The following is a 27,571-nucleotide window of genomic DNA, read 5'->3' as shown; positions in this document are numbered from 1 at the left end:
CCCTCAAGATCCATCCATGTTGTCACAAATGACAGGATTTAATTCTTTTATGGCTGAATAATATTCCATTGTATTTTTTTTTTTTTTTTTAATGAGAGCCTCTGGGAACTACATTTTTTTGTCTTTTTTTTTTTTTTTTTTAAATTTATGGCTGTGTTGGGTCCTCGTTTCTGTGCGAGGGCTTTCTCCAGCCGCGGCAAGCGGGGGCCACTCTTCATCGCGGTGCGCGGGCCTCCCACCATCGCGGCCTCTCCTGTTGCGGAGCACAGGCTCCAGACGCGCATGCCCAGCAATTGTGGCTCACGGGCCCAGCCGCTCTGCGGCACGCGGGATCCTCCCAGACCAGGGCCCGAACCCGCGTCCCCTGCACCGGCAGGCAGACTCTCAACCACTGCGCCACCTGGGAAGCCCCCCATTGTATTTTTATGCCACATTTTCTTTATCCATTCATCCATCAATGGACATTTAAGTTGTTTCCATATCTTGGCTATTGTAAATAATGTTGCAATAACCACGGTGGTGTATATATCTTTTTGAGTTAGTGTTTTCATTTTCTTATGGTAAATACCCAGGAGTGGAATTGCTGCATCATACTGTTGTTCTTTTTCTAGTTTTTTGAGGAACCACCATACTGTTTTCCACAGTGGCTGCACCAGCTTACATTCCTACCAACAGCACACAAGGGTTCCCTTTTCTCCACATCCTCACCAACACTTGTTATTTCTTGTCTTTTTGATAATAGCCATTCTGACAGGTGTGAGGTGATATCTTATTGTGGTTTTGATTTGCATTTTCCCAATGATTAGTGATGTTGAGCATCTTTTCATGTTTCAAATAGCCATTAGTACGTCTTCTTTGGAAAAACAGGTGGTATGTTAGATTCTCTGCCCATTTTTAATGGGATTGTTTGGGGTTTTTGGTACTGAGCTGTTTGAGTTCTTTATATATTTCGAATATTAACTCCTTATCACATATATGATTTGCAAATATTTTCTCCCTCTTTCAGTAGGTTGCCTTTTCATTTTGTTGATGGTTTCCTTTGCTGTGCAAAAGCTTTTTAGTTTGATGAGTCCCATTTGTTCATTTTTACTTTCATTGCTTTTGTTTTGTTGTCAAATCCAAAAAACCATCACCAAACCAATGTCAAGGCGTTTCCTGCCTGTGTATTCTTCTAGGAGTTTTATGGTTTCAGGTCTTACATTCGAGTCTTTAATCCATTTTGAGTGAGTTTTTGTGTATGGTGTAAGACTGTGGTCCAGTTTCTTGCTTTTGCATGTGGTTGTCCTTTTTCCATTGTATATTCTTGGCTGCTTTGTCAAAATTAATCGACCACATATATATGGGTTAATTTCTGAGCTCTCCACTCTGTTCCATTAACTTATGTGTCTATTTTTATGCCAACACTATACTGCTTTGATTACTATGGCTTTGTAATATAATTTGGAATCTAGCAGCATGATGCTGCCAGCTTTGTTCTTTCTCAAGATTACTTTGGCTTTTTGGGGTCTTTTATGGTTCCAGACAAATTTTAGGATTGTTTGTTCTACTTCTGTGAAAAATTGGAAGCTTCCTGAGAGCTGGACCTACTCTATATATTTTTTAGTTATTATTTCTTACCAGGTCTCATAATCATCTCTCTCAAATGGTGGATACACAATAGATATTCATTGGTAGATTAATAGATTCCTATTGCCTTTTTCCCAAGATACCTTCTCCTTTATGAGAGGGGACAAATATACCATGCGTTGAATATTAGGTTGCCTTTTTACAGCTAATGGAATGTCCACGAGTAAAGGCACACTAAGTAAAAGGGTGCAGTCCTTACGTTCAGTGGCCTGCAAACACGCTGCCACAATGTGGGGTTATGAGCACACCACTGCGTCTGCACGTTGGTTTTTCTGTTTGCACTGGGAAAGCACAGAAGCTTGTGTCCGTGGTGATGAACTCACCTTCTCCCTCTTGGAACACAAAACCATTTCCCATGTACCTGTGGGCCATCTCAGAGACCCATCCATCAGGGCTGGAGAGGCCCTATTAAGCCATCCAGGCTGTTCTAGGGACAGGCAGCCTGCTCTCCGCTGTGCGTTTGCCAGCCCTTCATTCTTTCCACTTGAAGCCCTTCGGACTGAATTTACAAATGGGTTTTAAACTGGATCACCTAAGATGAATTTCTGTGCTCAGTCAGATGCTAGCAGTGTATTACTTGGGTTGTGTAAAATGGGAGTTTAGTGAGGTTAATTTCTCCCTCCTCCCCACCTTAGGCTAATTATTGAAGAAAGTGTTTGCAGACCTGGAACTTCTCATAATTCATCCTGCCTTCTGTTTCCTTAGAGTCGGGGCTCATAAATCTCTGTTTGTGATGACATAATCGGTTACAAGAGGAATGAGGTGGTATTGCCAGCTGAGAATTACAGCTACCGACAGACTCCAAGCAAACCAAAAGAGACTCATCCGGAGAGATATACCCCCGCCCTTTTCTTCCCTGACTTGCAGGAGTTGATGTGTTGAAACACTCTCATGAAAAAGGGTAGCCACAACATATTAAACTAAGAGAATTTGATGCTTATTTGAAAACACAGACTCCCAAAACCTTATGAAGATAATAAACATACCCTAAGAGGAACCAGTCGCTTCAGAATTTATTGTCTATTAGCAAGTGCAATGTTAAAAATATATGTCAAATCAACATCTTTCTCTTTAGAGATCACTTACCTTTGAAATATAGTCAAATATAATGTGATCTTCCATTTAAAATTTCTGCTTCCCTCCTCTCTTTATAGTGTCTATGAATTTACATCTCTTTGACGTACATATATATTATGCATTCGAAAAAAATTATATAAAGAAAGTGAGAATCGTGGTGCATTAGAGCTCTAAGAACATTTATAAGATTTAGTCCAACCCCTAATTTTAGAGAAGCAGACACTGAGATCCAAACGTATGTCTGAGAGCTGTTTGCGGAAAGCAGGGTTAGTGTCATAGATGAGGTGGGGTCCAGGCTTCTATCCCCAGCCCAACAGTCTGGGGGCCACACTGCCCATTAGCAAGATGTCAGACGGACAGACATTTCCATTCATCTTGGCACACTTCCATCAATGGTTATGAGAATCCTATTATTAGAAAAAAGCTAATGTAAGTATTCTCATTTCACACTCAGGAAATGGAAATGAAATGGAAAAATATTGAAGTTCACCACATAGAACATTGAAGTGGTTCTACCATCACTGTCTTCATCTTTATTGTTTTGATTTTTTATTTTTTGGCCACACCATGCAGCTTGCAGGATCTTAGTTCCCTGACCAGGGATTGAACCCACGCCCTCTGCAGTGAAAGCGTGGAGTCCTAACCACTGGACCTCCAGGGAATTCCCTGTCTTCATCTTCAAAATGATGGGGTTGAGTAGTTGATCCTTGAGTCTTCTCCAACTGAAATACTCAAGAATTCTAAATCTTGTTGAATATTCTCTGTGAGGTTTGTGCTTTTCCTCTCCTGAAATATTGCTCCTTAACAATCCTAAACCTTCATTTCCCCCAAATACAAATAGAGCTAATTATATTTACTAGGGCACTGGTGACAGTAAACAAAGATGATACACATAAAGCACATTTAATTCCTTGAATGAAAAGTAATGAACAGTAAATCACTTAGAGCAGCTCAAAAATAGCAGTAACTGTAGAATATAATCATCTCTAAATCCATGTATGGATTACTCTTTGGTGGATTATTTCTAGGAAATGTTCCATTTCAGGTTGACTCCCCTGCCACTCAGGATGTATCAGGACAAGTCAGGATGAACTCAAGGAAACACTAACCACTTTTAATATTTAATAAAACCATCTATTATTAGAAAGGTAATTTGCTATTGCTTTGAAAATATAAATCCCAATACACTTCAGACCTAGGGTTTAATGGCATTTTGCTTGCCGTTTGAGATTACGTATGTACGTTCCCTCCCTTAGCAGAGCTATGTGAGGGCCGATTATAATGCCTTTTATAAAATTCAAAACATGTTTTTTGTATATTATAATTATTTTCTCCTTTATCATCTCACTTGCAGGTATATCTGTCAAGATACTTAAAATTGGTTCATGCTCTCAAATGAACTTTCTGTGGCTTGATCTTGGCAACTATTACACCGACAGGATAGCTGCCATCATGGATGTGGCTTGAGCAGAGTGATCTAAATCTGACTCAACATAGCCCCGTAGTCAGCTGATTATTTGTTTCAAATGTATAAATCCTTCTGCATATAGTTAATGGCAAAGAGTAAAGGCTTGCCTTAGGAAGGAACACAAAGCCACCGGGGTTACTTTGGTGTCAGGAATTCCTTTTAAGAAACAGAAGGGAATACACCTGAAACTAACACAACATTGTAAATCAATTATACTCCGATAAAAATTTTTTTAAGAAAAGGTTACACACAGCATGATTCTATTTATATATTATTTTTGAAATAACAAAATTATAGAAATGGATAACATATCAGTGGTTGTCAGGAGTTAAGGAGTGAACTGGGGCAAGAGAAAAGTGAGAGTGGCTATCAAAGGGCACAGTTCCTTTGGTGATGGAACTGTTCTTTACCTTGACTGTATCAATGGCAATAATCTGGTTGTGATGGTGTGCTATAGTTTTGAAAGATGTTATCATTGGGGGGAAAATGGTAAAAGGCACATGAATTGTTCCCTGCATTATTTCTTACAGGTTCATGTGAATCTCTTAAGTATCTCAAAATTTTAAAAAATGAATGCAAAAAAAAAAAGAAAGAAAGAAAGAAAGAGAAGAAACAGAGGGGAAAGGTGGGCATGAATTTTTGTCTATGTGGGTGAACCCAGCCTGTAGATAATAGTATCTCCACATTATTTCTCTTGCCTATCAATCCTCACCCAACTTGAAGGAGTTAAGAAGATGTGTAAAGAGTGGAAGTTTCAAAGGAGACTTAATGAACAAATTAAAATATTATTGAAGTATTACGTGCCATTCGCCACTCGAATCATTAAAGGGAATATAAACAAACTGACACCTTTCTGAAGCGGGGCAACCAGACTTGACAGAATCCATGTAGTCTGAGGAACAGACACGGAAATGGAGATGTTGTCCCTGGAGATGACAGAGCCAGTGGGGACATGTTAGGTGTCTTCAAATACCTGAAGTGTTGGCATATGGAAAAATGACTTTAATTCTTCTACTTGGCTCCTAGGGATATGGAAGGGCAGATTTTAGCTTCTTATAAGGAAATGTTTTCTAAGGACTGGACAGATGGGGAGATTCTGTAGACCATGAGCTCTCAGTAACAGAGGCTTGGGGCCCAGTGTGGGTGAACATAGTTTAGGGGAGGCCAATGCTGGCGGAAGTTTGGACTGGGTGACCCTCAAGGGTGCTTCTATCTCAGAGATGCTATAATTTTAACAGAGTGGCTTTGGCTAAATGACTGTTTAGCTCTCTGTCTTTTCACCTATAAAATGAAAGATTGTCACAATCACTAGCTCAGCGATTGTCACTCATTTTTTTCAGAATGGGAAATCTCTTATTTTCCCCTAAATGAAATCTTGTGTAGAACTCTAATGTAAAAAGGAGAGGGAAGTTTTTGTGTTTGGAAAAGGGGATTGAAAATCTGGAGCTCTGGCCCTCGGCCTTCCCATCTCCTCCACCCCTTCCTCCCCTTGGGCAGCTCTGAGTACCTTTGAGCAATCTGGAAACTAGTCTGAAAACCACAAGATTAAATGCTTTCTGATATTCCTAGCATAGCTACAATTTTATGATTGTCATATAATTCTACAACTACTCTTTAACTAGATTACTAAACACTAAAATTTATTTTTCAACCTGTTTCAGGCTTGAGGCTTCCAGAAGGGAAACTATGTAGCGGAGTGGTTAAACAGATCAGCTCCAGGATCAGCAAAGCTTGGGTTCAAATCTCAGCTCTGTATCTTAGTTTCGTGACACTAGGTGAATTGCTTTGCCTCTCCAAGACTCAGGTGATGAATGTACAGAAAAGACCCATCTTATGGAATTTTGGGGAGGATTAAAAAGATCATTTATGAAAAACTCATGTTATGTTTGAAATGTGAAATAAGTGCTCAACTAGGTGGCTACTTTATTAATAAAAAGACCAAATTAGACCGAGCAAAACATTTTCTTCCATATAGATTTAATTTCTTTTTAAAAAAATTTTATTGGGGTAGAGTTAATTTACAATGTTGTGTTAGTTTCAGGTGTACGGCAAAGTGAATCTGTTATGCATACACATATATGCACTCTTTTTTAGATTCTTTTCCCATATAGGCCATTACAGAGTATTGAGTAGAGTTCTCTTTGCTATACAGTGCATCCTTATTAGTTTAGATTTAATTTCTTATACCGGTAATAAGAATTAGAAGCCAACAACCTTATCATTACCTTCTGAAGCTTGGAATAAGATAGGTCCATCTAGAGGAGGAAATACAATGACATTGACATCAGCCTCCAGTGCCACCACTCACCCTTCTGTATGACCTTCATCAAAGTTCTCGGCCACCTTAGGACTCTTCCCCGTTAATAAATGAAGCTTACATTTTCAATGTAAAGAGATGCTTTTAAGGAGGATTGAGGTTCAGTTTATCCAAGAGAGCCTAACTTTTTTTTCCCATTTATTTCATTATTTATTTATTTGTTGAGAGATATAGTTGATGTGCAATGTTTATATTGTATACATGCAATATTTATATTTATTTTCAGATGTACAACATAGGGATTCACAATTTTAAGTGTTGTATTCCATTTATAGTTATTATAAAGTATCGGCTATATTCCCTATGTGTGCATCCTTGTAGCTTATTTACAAGACAGCCTAACTTTGGGGACAACTTTCCCAAAAGCCAAAAGCTTTCTTGGGAAAATCCCAGAGCTGCCTCTAAATAACCCTAAGACAGTCCCTAAGAATAACCCCAAACATTCTTGTTAGTCCTTTTTTTCTGTCTAAGGATTGCCTATTCTTTTTGCCTAAAGTGGAAGTATATTTGCGCAGCAAACATTGCCTGCACACTGACTCTGCATAGAGTTTTGGAGAAAACAGGAACCAGAATAAATCCTACCTTTATAGAACTGATGGTTTTATCCAGAGACTTGCAACCACACGGTAGAGGTTCTTCTAAGATGTTTTGCAGCAGCCCTTTATATCGCTGGGTTCCAAGCTCCAGCACTAACCCTCTTGTTTTCCTCCGTATTCCTGAGAACTCCCATCCTTAAAGATTGGAGGAAACGGTGAGAATACGGTTACTATGCTTAATTCTCCTCCTTCCTACCTGTCATTGAGGGAGAGCTGATGTTTTCCATAACCTTAATAAATTTAAGATTCAATCTTTAGTTGATGGGATGCATAAGAAAGATACTTTTCTGCAGCTTTCTATTCTGAAATTTTGCCGATCCTTGCCGACATTTGCTCTGAATTATGGAACCAAGTATCAGTACGTAGAGGAACGTTCCTGTAAACAAAAAAGAATACATAGTAAACACTGCTTCAAAACAACATAACAAGCAACATACAGAAAAGCAAATCAAGGGCAAGGAACTCTTGTCCTTGGGGAAAGGACTCTCTGGGTAGGTATGCTTCATTTGGGTTTGGAAGGAGGTGGTAAGCATATGCATACTGGATCCCATTTTTTTCTGTTTTCTTGGAAGTTTTGAAAGAAGGCTGAGAGCACAGATATAGATTAGGACTGCCTGTCTAAAGATGATACCAAAGGTAAGTGTGCTCTGGGGTTTAACAGTTTAACATACGTGCTGGAAGCTCTTTACTGACTGGTTACTAGGAGACAGCATGATTCATTCCTTCCTTCTCCTCTGTGACCAACCTCCCGTCATTTATCACCCCGCACACTGGATCAAGACTGATAGAATCTTCAGAAAAAATTATGGAGTACTCTATTCTCGTAAGGAGGCACTAAACTGTGGAAATAAAATGATCCCTGAAGATGAGGTCTACTCAGAAAGCGTCCCCACATATGTCCTGTATGCATTGACAGCCTAGGGCTTTACTCCTGGTAGAGAAACACAGGATAAAATAGAAACAATATATTTTTTAAAAAGCCCCACACATGGCAATATTGAAACCAATATGGACAGTAAATACTGTATCTTCCCTAGAGATTTTCTCCGCAACTTTCTGAATAACTATATTTAATTATAGCCCAGTGTTCCTAATTTCCATAAAATGAGACACTTAAATATTCCTTTAATAATCTTTCTAAAGATTCGAATAACTGGAATAGCTTAATTGCGAATTCCAAACAATCAGATCTTCCAAGATAATTATAAATTAAAATACAAATTATAAGACATTTAAGAAGTACTGTGGGTATGAATTGACATATAGAAAACGTTGGTCACCTATGCACCAACCACTACCTCTAGGGCATCAGCTCTAATGTACAATTTGTTGGGAATTTTAATCAAGGAACATTTAATGTATTTTCATAACAGCATCTTTATTGTCAGAGACAAAGCCTAGATAATATAAGCCTCACCTGATAGGAGAAGAAAGTGTTATTAAAGATCAAAAGAATGGGAAACTATGCCCACATGGGAATGATTGTGTGCGTGTGAGAGCTAGGGCCAGCGGTGAGGCCAACGCACAAGTGTGAACGTAAGTGAGGGGAGATGCAGCAGGAGTGTATTTTGCAATATTTCCTGAAGTTTTCACTCTGTATTCTGCCCTTACCTTCTTCACCTGTTTGAGCAGATATCAAGATCAGTGCCTGCTGGGGATTTGCAACAGGGAAGAAAGCAAAAATTGTCAAAATTCTACAGCCATTGAGAAGTGCAGTGACTCAGGAGAGAGTGTCTATATGCATCTTCCGGGGAGATAAGGTGGGGGGGAAGGAGGGAAGGAGGCAGGTGATCTCCCTCTGAGCAACTCAGATCTCCCCAGTTCAGGCAGGTGAGGGCTTGCTCCCTGCTCTGGGCACCATCTTGAGGCTGACGCGGGGCCTCAGGGGAGGTGGGCAGGTGATGCCCCCAAGACTCGCGGCCCCAAGCTTCGCATAGAAGCTGCAGAGCAGAGCTCATCCCGTGCCCTGGGACCATGTGCCACCAGGCAGACGGAGGAACCTTGGCCACCCGAGGTCTCATCATCAGATCCCCAGACCCTGTTCAGATACGCTGAAGGTGGTGAGGAGGAAGCCCCAGCAGTGGCTCAGCCTTTCTTTCCTCCAGCCCAGGGGGAAAATGACTTAGAGATGATGTGAAGGTGATTGATGGATGGGAAACCACCGGACTGTATAAACTAAGATTTATACCTGCTACAAAAGTATAGAGCTTTCTACCCTGTGTATCTCAACAAGCACGTGCTCTGAGACAGACTGCTGGGCTCTGGCCCCAGCTCCACCACTACCTAGCTGTGTGTGACCTTGGCAAGTCTCTTAACCTCCCTGACCTCAGTTTCTTCATCTGTAAACCTGGGATGAACAATAGCATCAATACCAATCTTACATGCCTGTTGCAAGAATGAAGCAAGAGCGTCTGAATCTTTGACACAGAGCCAAGCCTCAATAATTATCAGATATTATAATCATCATCAATGTTATTATTTATCAATAGTTTTCTTTTTTTTTTTAATAGTTTTATTCTAAAACTGCCCCAGTTGTTACCTAAATGTGAAGGAGAGATTTATACCTAAAAAAAAATTTCAATTGATACCCCAGTTATTTGTGGATTTTCTTTCATCATAGGCTTAAAAAAATAAACAAATACGCAAAAATCTCTTTTTTCCTTTCGGCCCCCAGGAGACTACTAAATTGTATGTGAAACAAACACCTTCAGGGGAAGTGTTCCTGGGAGAAAGAGATTTTTCCTAGATCTTCAGTAGTTTGTTGAGTCCTGACTAGGGGCAGTGCCTCCCAACAGCCAAGTCGGAGTGCCAGCTCTGAGGGTAGCAAGTCCAGCCAACTCTTTTTTTCCATCCAATGGGAATCAGATTTCTGATACCCAAAAATCCAACGGGCTCTTCAGGGTCTTGGAACGCGTGCCAGATAGAGGAGGGAGAAGGATAATTCTTTCTTATAACTGACACATACGGGAGTGCTCTGAGATGAGCCGGATTAATTCTGGGGGAATTCAGAGTGCAGGTGGGTGCAGGAGTCCGTGAACTGTCATCCCTGATTACACTGGGAGGACAGTTTATGAAATGAGCCTGTATTGAATTGTTGTGACAATATGTAACGGTTGTGAGTGAAATAAGCAAGTGATTTGTTGACGGAATTGCCTGGGCGGGACTGAGGGCCCTGCAGACAGTCCCCAGGACATCACAGTCATGCCTCGGCCCCTGACCTCTAAGTAAGTGGAAAGCTAACGGGCTCTGTACCTGGTGGCTGTGACTCTCTTGGGTAGATGTGACACAGGTGGACAGAGGTGGCCAAGTGTGCGCTACCCCCATCCATGCAACAGTGCATGTGTTCACTGATGTCTATTCGTTCATGGCCTTGTGGACCTCATTTCTCTAGGTGGCCTGTTCCAGTGGCACAAACTGTGGGCTCCCCAGCTCTGCACACACAGGTCAGAACCCTCTTAGTACAGCCCCACCTCCCCGCAATCCTTCACCTTCCCCATGGTCTTGACCCTTAGCATCTCCTACTTGGCACCTTGAAAGTACTGGGGCTGATGTCTTAAGTTTTGACCTGTAGAGCTGCCCGAGCTCTCCCTTCCTCATCATGTAAGATGCTCCAGACTCCAGGCCTGGGGGTACACACGGCCTGCCCACCTGCCTCTGCACGGTTCTCATGCTCTACAGTCAAGGAAAATGTATTCAGAGAAGTCCTGTCCCTCAGGGTGTGAAGCTGGTCCAGGCCCCTCGGAGGCTACAGAGGCTCTTTCTTCCTCCATGGGGTTATGCCCTCACAGGAAGATGGCTACAGAACCGGATATCTCTGGGGCAAATGGCACAGAAGGGTTAAAATAGATACAGGTTATTTGAAGGGGGAGGAGGCTCCTGGGTAGGAGCCTCAAGGAAGACCCTTGGGTCTGGAAAGGGAAGGAGAACTGTGGCCGTGTGGGTCGGGGTAACAGGGTGAGGAAAGGCTTGGGCTTATAAAAGGAGTATTTGGGAGGCTTTGAACCTGGGTCTGAGGTTCCCTCAGAAAACTGTAGCAGGAAGACAGCAGCTGAGTGGGAATCAAGACATTTTACTCTTTTGAGTTCTTTGAAAATAGAGTATTATCTAGAAATAACTCCATAATGTAACCTTGAAGAATAGGCATGGGACATGGGGGGGGAAAGGGGACTCAAAGACCAGAAGCCCCAAACCCACTGAGACTTGGATCCATCTCCTGAGGCCGCTGTAACAAGTTACCACAAAATGGGAGGCATAAAACAACAGAAAAGTATTCTCTCACAGTCTTGAAGGCCACAAGTTCAAAGTCACTATCACTGGGTCGAAATCCAGCTCCTTCCTGAGGCTCTGGGGGTGAATTGCTTCCTTGTTCCTCCAGCTTTTAGAGGCGTCGGGCGCTCCTGGGCTGCTTGTGGCTGCATCACGGCAATCTCTGCCGTGTGGTAACATCGCCTCCTGTGTGTGTGTGTGTGTGTGTGTGTGTGTGTGTGTGTGTGTGTGTGTGTGTAGACCCTCCCTCTTATAAGGAAACGTGATTGCATCTAGGGCCCACCGGACAATCCAGAATAATCTATCTCAAGATCCCTAACTTAATCACAGCTGCAAAGACTCTTTTTTTTGCCGTGTAAGGTAACATTCGCAGGTTTCAGGAATTAAGGCGTAGATATTTTGGGGGGGGCTATTTTTCAGCCTACCACAGAGCTCATCGTTATACAGACTGTCATGAATTTCTCAGCAGTTACTCAGTTGTGCTTTACTGACCCAAAGGGGTTCTGTCCTCCCCAAGTGCCTCTGTCCTGTTCAGACCTCTGGCCTAAGTCTAAAAACTAATGCAGACCCCACTTGGCAAAGTCCTCTTCTCAAACAAAACCTTTCCAGGTCTTACCAACCTCATTAGGAGATGTAGAGAAACAGGTCAGAAGCTCTTCGTAGACAGTCGGTCTCATTGAGCATGAGAAAACGGTGAGGCTTTGTAAAGGAATGACCATTTGGAAATGCCTTTAGAAATCCAAATACAAAGACTTATGATGGTTTGACATTGATTTCATACCCCCATCTACCAATTTCCACTTATGTCTTTGTTCCTTATTTTCATTATTTTAATGTATTCCGTCTCACAATTGTAAAAAGGAGCCCAACTGTGCATTTCAGGGTCATGATTGCACATCTTAGGAAGTTCAAGCCCCCGTCTTTGACTGTATGCTTTCTAATACCACCCAAGGTGTGTCAAAATTGCCCACAAATGCACAATCTGTCAGGTCTTATTGCTCAAATGAAACCCACTTCCACAGTAGCACAAGGAGGGAGGGGGTAGCTCTCCTGCTATTTGCATCAGCACTTGTCCTTGGGAAATGCTGAATCTTGGCACTGAAAGAAAGTGTAAAAATGATCAATTTGTCACCTAATATGGACCACTACACTCACAAGACTGCAACTCCTTATATTAATGGAATTTAGGATATAACTTTTTAAATTTGGAGCCTCATTACACAGTACAAATAAAAATAGAGCCCCAACTATATCATCTTTAATTGCCTCTGGACAGAATGCTGACTGTCTACTGAGGTCTTGGCCATGTGTTTCTGGGGAGCCAGCAGAGTTTGTGCCTTGGTTTAAAAGCAAAGGCAGAAAAGATGTGTGGGTATCATTAAGAGAGGGCCGAGGGCTTCTCTGGTGGCGCAGTGGTTGAGAATCTGCCTGCCAATGCAGGGGACACGGGTTCGAGCCCTGGTCTGGGAAGATCCCACATGCCGCGGAGCAACTAGGTCCGTGAGCCACAACTACTGAGCCTGCGCGTCTGGAGCCTGTGCTCTACAACAAGAGAGGCCGCGATAGTGAGAGGCCCGCACATCGCGATGAAGAGTGGCCCCCGCTTGCCGCAACTAGAGAAAGCCCTCGCACAGAAACGAAGACCAACACGGCCAAAAATAAATAAATTTAAAAAAACAAAACAAAAAAAATGCAGCTTAAAAAAGAGAGGGCAGAGCTGGATGCCTGTAGTCATTCCAACTAACATCACAGTTGAACAAAATGTGTGAACAAAAATATGACGGGATTGTCAAAGTGATGCCTTCCTGTGTGTGGCGTTGGAGGGAGGATGTGCATTCACCCATGTGAGTGTATGGAGCCATCCAGCCGCTTCTACTCAGTGTTCTTGTTACCAAGAGTTTGAAAATAGCCACAGTTTTCACTCTTAGTCTGGCAGAGACCCAGAGAGAGATGTTGGTACGCAAGCTGCGATTGCTGAGTCTTTTAGCATCCCTCTGGACAACTGATTAAAGCAATTGATCAATACTGAAGTTTGAGAAAAACTAGTGTGGGTATGTTACAGACAACGTCGCATGAATAAATAACTCAGATAATGGCATTTGTCTTACTATCAAGCTCATCCATAATTTAGCAGGAATATCACCCATTAAAAGAACACCTAGGATGATCTGTGCCAAAATAAAGAGTTAATTGGTTTCTATCTTCTGGGAAGTCTCTCAAACAAGATAGGGAAGGGAAAGTGGCTACCTACTATAATAATAAATGTAAAGCAGCTCCTACGCCATACCCTTATCTGCTGGAGACTTTCCTTCAATTGCACTTCAAGGAGCATCTTTGGGATCCACCTTCTACAACTCAATAGAAGCTTTTAGAAAGGTCTTTTTCTTTTCCAAGTAGGGATCAAATCTGTATCATAGAAAAATATAATTCACTGCTTTAAATAAATTAATTCACTGAGCACTGGCTATAGAGAGTATAAGTAAATTCCTCCTGGGATTGAAATGTTTCTGTAGTATAAATGAAACATTACACGAGGCATTCCTCTCCATTCTGGCCGGTATGGGCTTCAGATATAAATGGCTAATGGTGCCTCATTTGCGTGCTCCAAGACTTGGGGGTGGTCAAAAGGGCACGAGAAATCAGGACCCACTCTGGGATGAGAGTAGTTACAAGATGACACCCCAAAAGGCCAGCAGGTAGAAATGGCGTGATCAAGGGCCAAACTATCCATTGAAACATATGGTTCTTGCTTCACCACCGAAGAAATTAGGTACAAGGAAATCAAAGCGATTCCATCAAGGTTCAAGTTGGGAGCCCAGTCAGCAAGTTTATACTGAGGTGATTGACTTGGTAGCTTCTAAATTTTAATGGGATGATGCTAGTAATAGACCGTGCATTAGAGGCTGGGGTCTTGGTTATTACAGGGTAAAAAAAAAAAAAAATGACATCCTTGTCACAGTGTTGATGGGCATCAGCTTTTGCGTCACCAGTTGACCTGTCATTGGATTTCTCTGAGCCCTTTAGAGGCACACGGATAAGGTTGGAGTGTGTGAAAATCATTGTTGAACCCTATCATCTCCAAAGGGGTATTGGGGAAAAATCATGTCTTTCAAATAATGTCCATGCTTATACTGAATCAGTAATTGCTGTATAAGATAAACTTGAGTATGTTCTTAATGTCCTCTAGAGATGCTGTAAGTACCGTTTGCTAGTATTTATGGTCTGCAATCAAACAGGAGTTGAGGCCATAAATCATTACCCTGAATATAATATTTTTGTTTCATGAAAGTCTGAGCTTTCAACCCCAAAGCAACAAATCAGTCCACTTCTTATTGAGCCTGTCACAGACCCATCCTTGAGTGTGGCCACATTTATTACCATTGTCAACTGCCTCGTGTGAAGGAACAGGAGAGGAGGGAAGAAGAATATCAATATAAATTGAAAAGCAGTGCTGGGAGGGTAGTGGCCTGGCTGAGGGGAGAGGTAACATGACTTGGAGGCTTCACCTCAGGGTCACATTTTTGATGGCCTGTGTGCTGATGTGGTGATCAAGTTTCCACGTCACCAAGAATCCGGCTGTTAACTGTCACCATCGCTGAGAAGCTTGACATGAGGGCAAAGTGCTCAGAGGAGTTGGAGGCTGAACTTTCAGCCTTTTGACTGACCCCTGAAGCACTCTGGGCTCCTCTGAGGACAAGCCTGCTTCTCAAGGAACTACATTCTCTTATCTCCAAGGGAAGTTGGAGGGATCAGAGATGGGTAGGTATTAGCTTGCTTGTGGAGGAAAGATTTTACCTCTAGGGATTTATCTTTGACAGATTTGATGAAACCTTAAAAATGCTTCTTCTAAAACAAGAAACTGCTGCTTTCACTCTCATGGGGAGATTACGGTGTGGACACAGCCTTTAGGGAAGTAATGCCACCAAAAGAGGGGAAAAGCCAGATTTCCAAAGGCAGAAGGTAAATCTGTAACTGGAGTAACCACCCGGAAGATGCCGACCAATATTTGCTGGAGACACAGAAGAAATCTGGTCACAATGTGGAACTTTCCTCTGGTGTCTCAATAAAACCATCATCCTTTGGAGTGTTTTTTCATATGTACGATACTTGTAAAAGCAGGCTTCTGCTGATGTCTTAGGTGCGGATGCAGTGAGATACCTTTTATTTTCATCTTCCTCATTCAAAAACAAACTTTAACTTGAGCATAGGGTTTTACTAGGTAAATTATCTCATTAGAGGATGTTATATGCCAACACATACAAAACTGGAACATGAAAGATAGACACAAGATGTCATTAATGAATTGCATTCAGATGCTTCCAGAATCCTTTACCTTACTCACATTTGTCCTTCTTTACTCCACCTAAATGGTCCCCAATATAACATGACTAAGGAATTAATTTTCTTTTATTCTGTTTTAAGTTGTTCTGATGATATTGGTTTAAAAGTCTTCAAGGAGGGACTTCCCTGGTGGTCCAGTGGTAAAGAATCTGCCTTACAATGCAGGGAACATGGGTTCAATCCCTGGTCAGGGAACTAAGATCCCACATGCCGTGGGGCAACTTAGCCGGCGCTCCACAACTACTGAGCTCGCGTGCCTCAACTAGAGCCCACGAGCCACAACTACAGAGCCCACGTGCCCTGGAGCCCACGTGCCCTGGAGCCTGTGCACCACAACTAGAGAAGAGAAAAAAAAACCCACACGCCACAACTAGAGAGAAGCCTGCACACCACAACGAAAAATTCCACATGCCTCAAAGAAGGTCCCACGTGCCACAACTGATACCTGACGGAGCCAAAAAATAAATAAAATAAATAAATAATAAATAAATCTTAAAAAAATAAATAAAGTCTCCAAGGAATCAGAAACCAGTCCTTGCCAAAAAACTTGAAATGAGTAGTTTTGCTTGCAAAATACCACGTGTACTTTATTTCTACTTCAATGTGGTTCTAATCATGACACTTCCAGCACGCTGCCCCAGGCCGATCTACCCTTAGCGATGCAAAAATTCAAACACTATTGACGTATTTATAAAACAAAAAACCAGCATCTTAGTCTAATGTTACAAAGAGCGTGGTGCTGTCGTTTTGTCAAGAGAGCAAGTAGAGACAGAGCTTTGGTGTTCCATGAACATTAGGTCGGAGGAAGGCCAAATTGCTGCTGGGTCCACGTGATGTGAGGGCGAGGTGTTTCTTTTCTCTGTGTCTCAGCTCCTCCATTTGAAACAGAGGGCAACTCTTTCCCGGGTGTGCACTGGGCGTTAGAGTGCTGATGCGCTGCACACAAGAAACCCACGCCCATCCCTCCCTTTAATTCAACTTCAGACAGGCCTGGGTTAGGGAGCTGTATTTCTCTTGGAACGGAACTAAAATAAATTATGGAGAATTTGGACATAATTCAGAAGAACAGTGAAGATAATTTGATGCCTCCGAAATGAATTCCATGAGAAAACCAAAGAAACTGGGGTATTTGGGGGATAGAAAGATGATTGTGAAATCTAAGGCACACAGTCCTCACGTGTAGTAAAATGTGATCCATAGAAATTCAGCACACACAAATGCGCATTTATAAAGCTTTCTTCAGAAATGGTCAACATTCTGTACCTGATTACAGGTGAACAAACAACAGTTTGGAGAGACTGAACTAACTTTTCCATGTTCACGCTGCTAGTTCAATGCCACAGCTAAGATATGGATGCGAGTTCTGTCTGACCCCAAAATCCATGCTCTATGGAAAATCATAAGGTCCAATACATAAAGCACTTGCTCTGGGGTCTGGCACACAGTAAGTGAACTAAACCAGGTATGTATTAACTTCTTGAGTTTGTGCCACTATTTTTGTTAGATATCCATCTACTTTGCCACCATTCCAGAGCTTCCATCAAACTAGTAGTTACAAAAGCCAACAAATTAGACACAGGAACTGAATGGCCCAAGACACTTCCTGTAGAATACTGGGGAGACAGTTTGCCACGAGACTTTTCACACTTGTATGTTCTGTTTGGCTGTTGTAACTCCCCACCCGGCCCCCCATCCTGTTCCCATTATTTCTTTGAGTTATTGTGCGGAATACAGTAGGTTTCTGAGTATTTTAATAACGTGCTGTGAATATGATTGTGTTATAAGACACTGTGCACTTTCTATTTATATAGATAATTTTTTAAAGGTTGTAGTGTGTGTATATATATGTGTATGCACGTATACATGTATATTTGATATTTCCTGGAGTATTCCTCAGGAAACATAGATTAGAGTACTCTAATTACAAATTACAAAAGCAAACAAACAAAATACCAGATCTTCAGAGGGCCAGGGCCCCTGTACGGGCTCCCTCCGTGTTCTGTCATTCCGAGCACGTTTAGCTGGATGAGATTTTAGTGATTCAGCAGATGAAGTCAGACAGCGAGAGTAATTGTTCTCAACTTGAAGACTATTTAGTAAGTGAAGAGAAGACAGTTTCTTCTTTAACCAAGATCCACACAACTAAGAGTCTTCCAGATTCAAACTGCAATACCCAGTCAGTTTGAGTGCCAAAGAGAAGATGCTGAAAGATCATGAGACAGTCTGTTATTCCAAGACTGCCAGCGACAAAGAAGTCTAGAGGAACTTGTTGGGGAGGATTGAATGTGTTCCTCTTAAACTCAACACTTCCACAACTCCATTTTAAGTCCACTTTAGTGAATTACATTCTGTCAAGAACTGCCAAATATACCAGCAACAAATATGAAGAATTACAGAGAATAACACAACACTTAACTACTATATTTTTTAAATTTCAGTTTTATTAAAGTATAATTGATATGCACAACTGTAAGATATTTATTTATTTTTCTCTGTCAGAATTGTGTTTCCTGTTTTTATCATGGGTCATAAGCTTTTAGCTGGATATGAAGTGAAATTTGAATATTACTTTCACACGCGTTTGAAGATAGATATATATATGTATATATATAACCATAAAGATTATCCGAGAGTATGCTGATAAGATACTCACAATCTCTATGCTGGAAATATTTCTAAAATGGGTAGCACGTGGTTCTAGAAGGTATTTCATCAATGCTTAGTGTTTGCTGGATTTCTTTATTGTTCATGGAGGTACTTTTGAACACTCAGCTACTTTAGATTGTCTTCTGTTTCATGTCCCATCTTCCCATAGCTAACTCCTCACTTCCAGATCTGCGCAGAGGCTAAGTCTACAAGGTGACCATACAACAAGTCAACTTGCCCAATCAATTTAGTCAATCAACTTGTAAGTTCGGTGGGAACTGACACATTGATTGAATTCACCTGGAAATTAAGTTAAAATGTTCAAGCATGTATATGCCTTCTGTTGAGGCTCTGACTCTTAATAGGCTAACGCCAAGGCTGGATTCCAATTTTAGTTCACTTGTAAATGAAAGTTGGTGTTCTTTGAACATTAAGGGCTAATAATTATTGAGATTGCTGTAATTATGATTCGCACAGCTTAAAAGTTAGGAGTATCATTTTATTTGCTAAACGGTGTTGTTTTATTCTGCATGTTTACAGTTACCAAGCAAATAGAGCTTTGAAGGTATCTGTCTCTCTTGGGACCCCCATGGAAAATGAGGTGCTGTGTCGCATAAGCATAAGACATTCTTGGCAAATGCCGTATGTAAACCAAAAAAAAAAAAAGAAAATCCATATGGTGCACAACATCTCTCAAATGAAAATAAGGCTTCCCAAGGAAGGAGCCTTGGGGGATTCTGAAGTCAAATTGCAAGGAACAAATGTGCTATTTTAATTTTGGCCTTAAAACTTCCTCTCCTGGAATGGTCTCAATCTCACGATCTCTGTTCAACAGCACACTTTAAAGTAGAAACTCGTTTTCTGGTTTACTTTCTTCAGAAAAAAAAACCATCAGGGCTCTGGATGAGATTTGCAACCCCTCCTATACCAATCTTAGAAGCTCAAGAAGATTCTATAACTTAATCCCTAAGCAAGCTGGAAAAAAGGGAATTCTCCAGGAGAAAAGACTTTTTTTTCTTTCCTTCCTCCTCCTTTGTTTGAATTTCTGAGGCTTTTTCCTGGGCTTCCCGCTGTTCAGATGGGTTTTGCCCCTTCCTCTTCCCATTGTTGAGAGGCTGCCCACCCACCCCCCCCCCCCGCCCCCCGGCCATGGAGGGAGCCCTGGTGCAGCAGCTCGCACTGGACCTCTGTAGTTTCCCTGCACCTGGGAATGTGTATCTCCTTCCTGATGCTTCTCAGTGTGGCTAAGGCGGTCAGGGGAGATCCTGTAGGGCCACATGCAGCTATGACAATTTGTCCGTCTTCATTATCACAAGATGTGTGGCAGCACCGCTGGAGTGAGGGGTCAGTGTGGCTTCCAATTAAAACTCCCTATTGAAGATGGATTTATGTTTGGTCTATTTCAAAACACATTGGGCTGCAACTTATCATTTAAGTTGTCAAGCTGGAGCACTTTCCTTTTTTAGTGCAAAGGGTTTAAAAGCCATTAATTCATTTTGTTTAAGATGTAAAGACATAAACGAATGAGTGGGTTGTTTTTGTTTTTTTTTTCTAAAGAGGAAAAAAAAAAAAACTTTGGTCCAGATGTTTTCTGGATACACTGAAACAGTTAGAATGTGAGTCAAATTTTCAGGTTTTTTGTCCTATTTACCGGGCATTTCTGCTTTTAATGTGTTTACTATGGGAACGTTTTGGAGAAAAAAAAAAAAAAAAAGAACAGACTCTTTCAGATGATCCTCAAAATCACATGCTGGGAATTTCAAACAGAGTCCAACTCTTTTAGGGTTGAGGTCCATTTCTGAAGAAGAAACATGATTTCCTGTTTTTAAGGATAAGAAATATGCATTATTAATCATCCTGAACACAAAGTCGAATTCATGTCGTGACATTTTGATGATGTCAGCACAAATAAATCACTTTCAGGAATGAAGATTCTATTACATACCTGTGATTTAAAAAAATTAAAGAGAAGGGAAAAAATGGAAAGGGACAAAATGTTTTCAGGGCACATCCTGGCAAATCAGATTCAAATCAGGTCTGGGGATGATCTCTGTCTTTGAAAAATGAGAGCTGAAAGGGGAAGGAGACAATAGCAAGATGGGAGCGTGTCTCTTGCCAAGAAAGACCCAAACGTTTCAAACCCAATATGTCTCCGCTCATTTATCTTTGGTAAGAGCCATCTCTTGGCCTTCCTCTAATCTTGTTTCGTTGTTTTCTTAGAGGGTGTCCTCGCTGAGGTCTTCTTTAGTGAACAATGAAAATCTTTAGATTTCTCATCTCTTTTTAAAAAAAAATTATTTCATTGAAGTACTGTTGATTCACAGTGTTGTGTTAATTTCTACCATACAGCAAAGTGATTCAGTTATACATATGTATACTTTCTTTTGCATGTTCTTTTTCATTATGGGTTATCACAGGATATTGAATAGAATTCCCTGTGCTATACAGTAGGACCTTGCTGTGTATCCATTCTCTATAAAATAGGTTGCCTCATCTCTTTTTTTTTTTTAATTTTTTTTTAAATTTTTTATTTTTTTGGCTGTGTTGGGTCTTCGCTTCTGTGCGAGGGCTTTCTCTAGCTGCGGCAAGCGGGGGCCACTCCTCATCGCGGTGTGCGGGCTTCTCACTACCGCGGCCTCTCTTATTGCAGAGCACAGGCTCCAGACGCGCAGGATCAGCAGTTGTGGCTCAAGGGCCTAGTAGCTCCAGGGCATGTGGGATCCTCCCAGACCAGGGCTCGAACCCGTGTCCCCTGCATTGGCAGGCAGACTCTCAACCACTGCGCCACCAGGGAAGCCCCCCCTCAACTCTTTTTGATAACCTTAAGCTTACTCCTCTCTAGAACCCATTCTTGCCCCTGCCCCACGCCCCATAACGTGGGCAAAATCAATTAAGCTCACTCACTCCATCTACTTAGCTAGATCCATTAACCGTGAAACCCAGAGTCCTGACATTCACAATCCCCATCAGGCAACCTTGGGATGGGAGCAAGTTAATGTAGCTGATGATGTTGTCATCAGCCAGCACTACTTTGCAGCCAGGGAGAAACCCTCAGCAGGTCAAAAAAAGCCCAGAAACACAAGAATTGGAGGGTGTGGAGAGCCTACGCCTGCTCCTTCATCTCAGCTCAGACCCTCGACACTACCCAGGCTGATCCTGGGATCATAAGGTAATAAAGAACCACAGTTTTTACCCTCTAACTACACTGGTGTCAGAGGGAGTCTGAAAAGGATCGCCTTTATGTTAGGAAAACTGGGAGATCTTCCTAAAACCTCAGAGAAGCAACCTTAAATGTCATAAGGAGAATTATTGAGAAGTTTCCTTTTTAAAATCTGGTTGAATCCAGGAAATGCTACTGAGTTGTGTAGCATCCCGTCAAGATTAAAGACATATAATGATAATAAAATGATAATCCTAGCTCCTATTTATTGAGCCATACTTACCCCTTGCCACACACAGGATGCTAAGAACCCGACAGACTTGATCTCACCTAATCCTCACAGCAGGGACGATTTTATAATTATTTTTAAAATGAAGTAACTAAGGTTTTGAGAGGTTAAGTAATTTGCCCCCTGGACATAAAATAGTGAAGCTGGGATTTGAACGTTGAGATCTGCCTCCTGAATCTTCAGGCTTAATTCTCCCCAAAGTGTGGCAGATAGAATGCCTGGTTATCCCAAATGTGTCCGTTGAGTTACAATTCAGCCACCCGAGCGGCAATCTCTGGTTGGATTTTCCTGCCCCCAAGGGTTGTCTTCCACTCTGACTCAAGTAAAAATGACGTATTGCCAGTTCTTAAAGGAAGAGAGAGCATTACGTGTGGGTGACTGGTGTGCAAATTTACAGGGTGGAGTGTGCATTTAGAAAGGAGGAAAAGCCATTAAAAGAGGCACTTGGGATCAATTTCGTCACAATTAAGCCCAATATATGAATTCATAGCCAGAGAAGTGTTACTGGTTCAGAGTTCCCTGTGTGCCAGGGGTGACCACTGGGGCCTTCCAGTAAATGGGCAGTTGGGTGACTCAGAGGAAGAACATCTCCTAGCTGAAGTAAGGGATTGGGTAGGTCCAGTTTCTTTCTACAGAATTCTGCTCAGCTTTTCTATCTGCTTTGCCAAGTGTGTCAATGTTATCAAGCAAAGGCTGCTCATAAATATTGAATAAAATGGGTTTGACTCTGTTCTGCCATGGGTGGACCACCTCGGCCTCTCGCCTGGGCTCTGTTTGTGCCTATACAGTCATAGCGCAGGGGAAGGAGCAGGAGATCTTGGTGGAGGGTTGCATTTGTTTGTTTGTTTTTATTCCCAATTTATTTCAGCTCCTTTTTACATCGAAGGCATTGAATTAGCCAAAACACTGAAATGAAACTCAGACTGGACCCAGAGCTAATAGTGAAAGAACTTCATCTGAGAACAGGTTTGGAGGGGTTGTCCCCAAAAATTCTCAGAATCTGAAGAATTGCCGGCTTCATTGGCTGTGAAGGTCAAGGCTTTGTCCAAGGAGTCCTTGTTTCTCCTCTGGGTAGAGGAAACGAGTCAGACTAGCAGAGGTGCCAAAATGGGGTGGGTGTGTGTCCAAGTTACCCTGCAAGATACAAGGGCCCAGGAGAGCGATTGTGTTTCTGTCTTATCAGCCCCCAGATTGCCCATCAGTCCAGGTTTTCTTAGGAATCCAGTGGAGAAATTGCAGGATTTGAGTTGTCATCCAGCTTCCCTCCCTCCCTCTGCCCTCCATCCAACCCCAGCTATGGGAGTCAGGAAAGCCAACCTTTTTGAAAATGCAGCAGCCTCAGGGGGCTGGAAGAAAGCTTTTCCTTCCGGGAGTGCACGTTTGGTGCACATTCGCTTCGTCCCGTGACTCAGAACCCGCCTGTGTTTGCTGTCACCTGAGAGAGTTGCTCAGAAGGTAAACAGTCGCTTTGCCAACTGCAGTGTGATTTTTAATGTCTTCAATCAATCCATGAGAACTGCTGGTATTTCCCATCCAAGACACCAAATACAAGTCCCATCTGTGGTCTGTGTGTGTTTCACAAAAAAATGTTGTTTAGACGGATGGGGTGTAACCTCTGACTAGGAGGCTCAGTCCGAATGGGAGAGGTTCATCAGCATCCAGACCGTTTGGCCAAGCTTCTCAGATCCAGAAATCAGGCTGGAAGTTTTGCAGAATTCTGTGGGAAAAGACGTTTGAAATACATTTTGAATTATTCCTTATTTTAATCAGGCTAAAAATACCCAAACATAGCCTTTCAGTCTTCTATCATTGGTCTCTGTCCCCTCTGTCAGCACAAACATATCAACAATAAGGAAGAATTAATCTCCCTCTAAATATCTGGCCTCTTACATATATATCATGGCTTGGACTTGGGTTGGCTCCAGTTTGGTGGAAAGATCCAGATTAATGATTTAGTTACTTTGATCCAAACCAGATTTCTCTAGCTGGAATTCGATTTTCTAAGATTTATCTTTGCCAGGGAGAATCTAGAGGCATTTCTTTTTTATTCCAAGTTGGAGCAACACAGTTCGGGAGATTACACTGCAGGAAAAGTACAACGAAAGACTGTTATCAAAGGTTAAAGATGTGATCGCAACATAGTGTTGAATGTTAGGGGGTTAATAAATATTCTGCCTGCATATTGACTATTGTATAGGTTTCTAACCTACACAGAAGCCCTTATCCTATCAACTCTGAAATACAACAAATCTTCACAGTAATAAAATAAGCAGAGTGCAAGTGAATGCCAACTTATATTTGAAATCAGTGGGTAATTATTCTAAGGGTTTTTTGTTTTTGGGGTTTTTTTTTTAAGATAGGGCAGTTATTCCCAAGCCTAGATGCACATTGGAACTAGTTGGGGATTTTTTTTAGGTGCCAATAGATAGATCCCTTCCCAGTAAACTCTGATATCATTGGTCTGGTATGAGGTGCTGATGCCACATAATGAAAATGGGATTAGCAGTTAGACAGAGCTGGATTCAAATCCCAGATATACTCCTTACTAGCATAAGACTTTGACCAAGGTACTAAAACTCTTTAAGTACCAGTTTCCTAGTCTGTAAAATGACAGTGTAATAGTGTCAGCCTTGCAAGACTGCCATGGAAATATATGTGCAAAGATCTTAGAAGAGTGTCAAGAACATCAAGTGCTCCAGAACTCTTTCTGAATGAATAAACAGAAGACCTCAAAAACGCCTCACTGCTCTTTGTGTTTAGTTACTAAATCAGATACCTCTTCAATAACACTTCAGAGCTCGTCCTCATCTGTCTCTTTTTCCAGCCATCAAATGGAGGATCATCCTTTTCTGCACAGTTTTGGACTGTTCTGCACAACCTTGATGTCACCTTCCCTCATTCCCATGCCATGTGCCTCTCACCTTCCATCCAAGGGAAACCCTGCCCAGAGTCCACATAAGTACAACCTGAAGAGTGGAAGGGTTTATGCACCCTGGGCAGAGCATTGAGTGGTGAGAGATGGAGATGGAGGATAAATATTCTCATTTTCTCCCCAAGACCTACTGACCAGATACAGTCTATGCAGCTTCTTGAAGGATGGACCTAGCAATCAGTCACAGTCAGTAGAGACAACTGTAGGCTCGCCCTCTTCCCTTTTCCCTTTTCCCTCCCTCTGCAACTTGGTATTGCAGTTCCTAATGAAGAAATCAGGCTCTGATTTCTGACAAGCTTAGTCTAAACAGTTATCCTCTTGACAACAGGGCTGCACATTGTAATACATTTATTATCTTGCTTTCCCTAATGTCCATTTTTTAACCTGCTTGAAATTGGAGATAATTATGAAATAGTAGAGCTTATAGTTACTGTTATGGACTGAATGTCTGTGCACTCCCCCAAATTTGTAATTTGAAACTCTACCCACAGTGTGATGATGTTGGGGCCTTTGGGAGGTAATTAGGATTAGATGATGTCAGGAAGGTGGAGCCCTCTTGAATGGGATTAGTGCCCTTATAAGTGTCATGAGAGAGCTTGCTTTCTCTCTCTCTCTGCCATGTGAAGAAGCAATGAGAAGGAGACAGCTTCCACCCTGGATAGGGTTCTCATCAGAGCTCGTCCATGCTGGCACCCTGATCTTGGGCTTCCAGCCTCCAGGACTGTGAGAAAGAACTTTTTGTTGTTTTTAAGCCACTCAGTCCATGGTACTTTGTTACAGCAGCCCAAGCTGTCTCCTCAGGCTCTCATCCTCCATCAGTCTGGATGGAGGTGCCCAGGAATCTCTCTGTGGTGCTCTTATTTTCACTGAAAACACCCAAAGCATGTTTGCATAGGTACATGCATGTTTTATTGTCTCTTTTAATTTTTTTCTGCTTTCATATTGTTAAAACTCTATCTCCAACACCAGCCACTTCTTGTTTTTGAGCTCTGTCTCACCCTCTTCCTCTCTAGATTCTCTCTTCTAGACAGGAATGGTTATTACGATCCTGGTCGTTACCAGGCAAAGGTCTAGAGAAGAAATAGCCTTTTTTAAGATAATGATACTGTAAACCCATCTAACATTGTTCACAATACAGTAGTGTCTGTCAAGGGCCACTATTAAGTCTCTTTCAGATACCCAAGAACTGGAAAGTTCCTGAAGACTGCAAGTCTATTCTCCGAAAAACCACATCCTATAGAGACACAGCCAGCCCGGGTACTGCTGTGGACCAGAATAGACATAAACCCACTCCCTTTTCCAGCACCTTGCCCTCTGAAGCCCAGTAAAAACTTAAACCCCCACCCCCTTTTGTGCCGATGCCACTCTATGCATCTGGCCCTTTTCCTCCCTCGGAAAGTGAATAAAAACTTTTCTTTCTTCCCTTGTTAATTTTTCTGTGAATTGTTTCACAACCAGCGTCGGCTCACCTAACAGATACAGTATTGGAAATATCCTGTACCTTGAAGCTCAGAAGGAGCTGAAGAAACCCAACAGCAGAACTTAACGTGTTGATATGGATGACGTGCTTTAAGATTAGATATGACTTATAGCCAAAGTTTCCAGATGGCTTTAAAGATCACTGAAAGTTGGAAATCCTGCAGTAATGTATTCTGAGCATTCATAATTTTATATATATATATATACACACATACATATATATACACACACACATATACACATAATCATGACATTGTACAACCTAAATATACACCATTTTGTCAACTATACCTCAATAAAGCCAGAGGATAAATGAACAAATAACAAGAAGAGGGTCTATATTAGGTAATGGATATCATCACAAATATACTTGCCCAGGAGAGCCATATAAATATTCCTTGGTACCCCCATCATCAGCAGCCCTTATTTTCAGCCCTTGTCCTTGGCAGGATATACAACCAGAATGACTCCTGCCCCAGGAAAAACCATACAAAGGGTCTGCACCAGAGGCAGAGTTGCAAACCTTGTCACCCGTGCATCATGAATGGAGTTTCTAGATGTCGACAGGTTTCTGATCTTAAAACCTGGGACTCTGGAAATTTTTCCTAGTTGCTGAGCCTCTGTCTTATTGTAACTGCTACCCTTCATTCTGACTCCTGATTTCTCACCTGTGAGGATTCCACTGCTTTCTAAAGGTTTGGATTCTGCAGATTTCAGGTTCTAACTTTCTCCCTGGCCTGTGAAGCATCAAAGGTTCATGACAAAAATGGCAAAGAGAACTACACCTCACTGCCTGGGAGCTAGAGAATCTATTCTTGCTCTAGACTTCGTTGGGAGGGAATAAATGAAAGCGATTCAACTGTCTTTTCTATTATTTTTGGTATTTTTTTACTTTCTCCAAGAGCATGAGCTTCATGTTGTTCTTAGCTGAGATTTAGTAAATGTTTTCTTTTACCCACTTTCTAAGTTAGCCAGACTCTGAGAAAATGGGGATCATAAAACAAGATACAGTGTTTCCAGAAAGTATAAAAAGATTTCTTAATTGATTACCCAGATCTGCCACCAATGGATTGAAACTTGGGAGATTCTTGAAGCCTTAAGAGAATGATTATATACCTGGTGCAGGAATCCCAAGGAGATTAGTCAAAATGAATAGGGATTGGATAAGTCTTAGGAAAAAAAGGTAAGTATAGTTAAGGCTATTTAAACTGGAGAACAGAGGTAGAAAATTGTTTTGTAAGGAAATGGGCGGGCTTCCCACTTACGCTGCCCTGCGCTCCTGGAAACTCCATTATCCCAGCAGAAAGTCATAGAGGAACAGCCTGCCCATATACATCTCTACACTGAACCTTGAAAATGCCCAGCATCATTGGT

Source organism: Eubalaena glacialis, chromosome 2 (assembly GCF_028564815.1).
Source record: "Eubalaena glacialis isolate mEubGla1 chromosome 2, mEubGla1.1.hap2.+ XY, whole genome shotgun sequence".
Taxonomy (NCBI): domain Eukaryota; kingdom Metazoa; phylum Chordata; class Mammalia; order Artiodactyla; family Balaenidae; genus Eubalaena; species Eubalaena glacialis.
The sequence above is the reverse complement of the archived record's forward strand: the minus strand, read 5'-3'. Positions refer to the sequence as shown.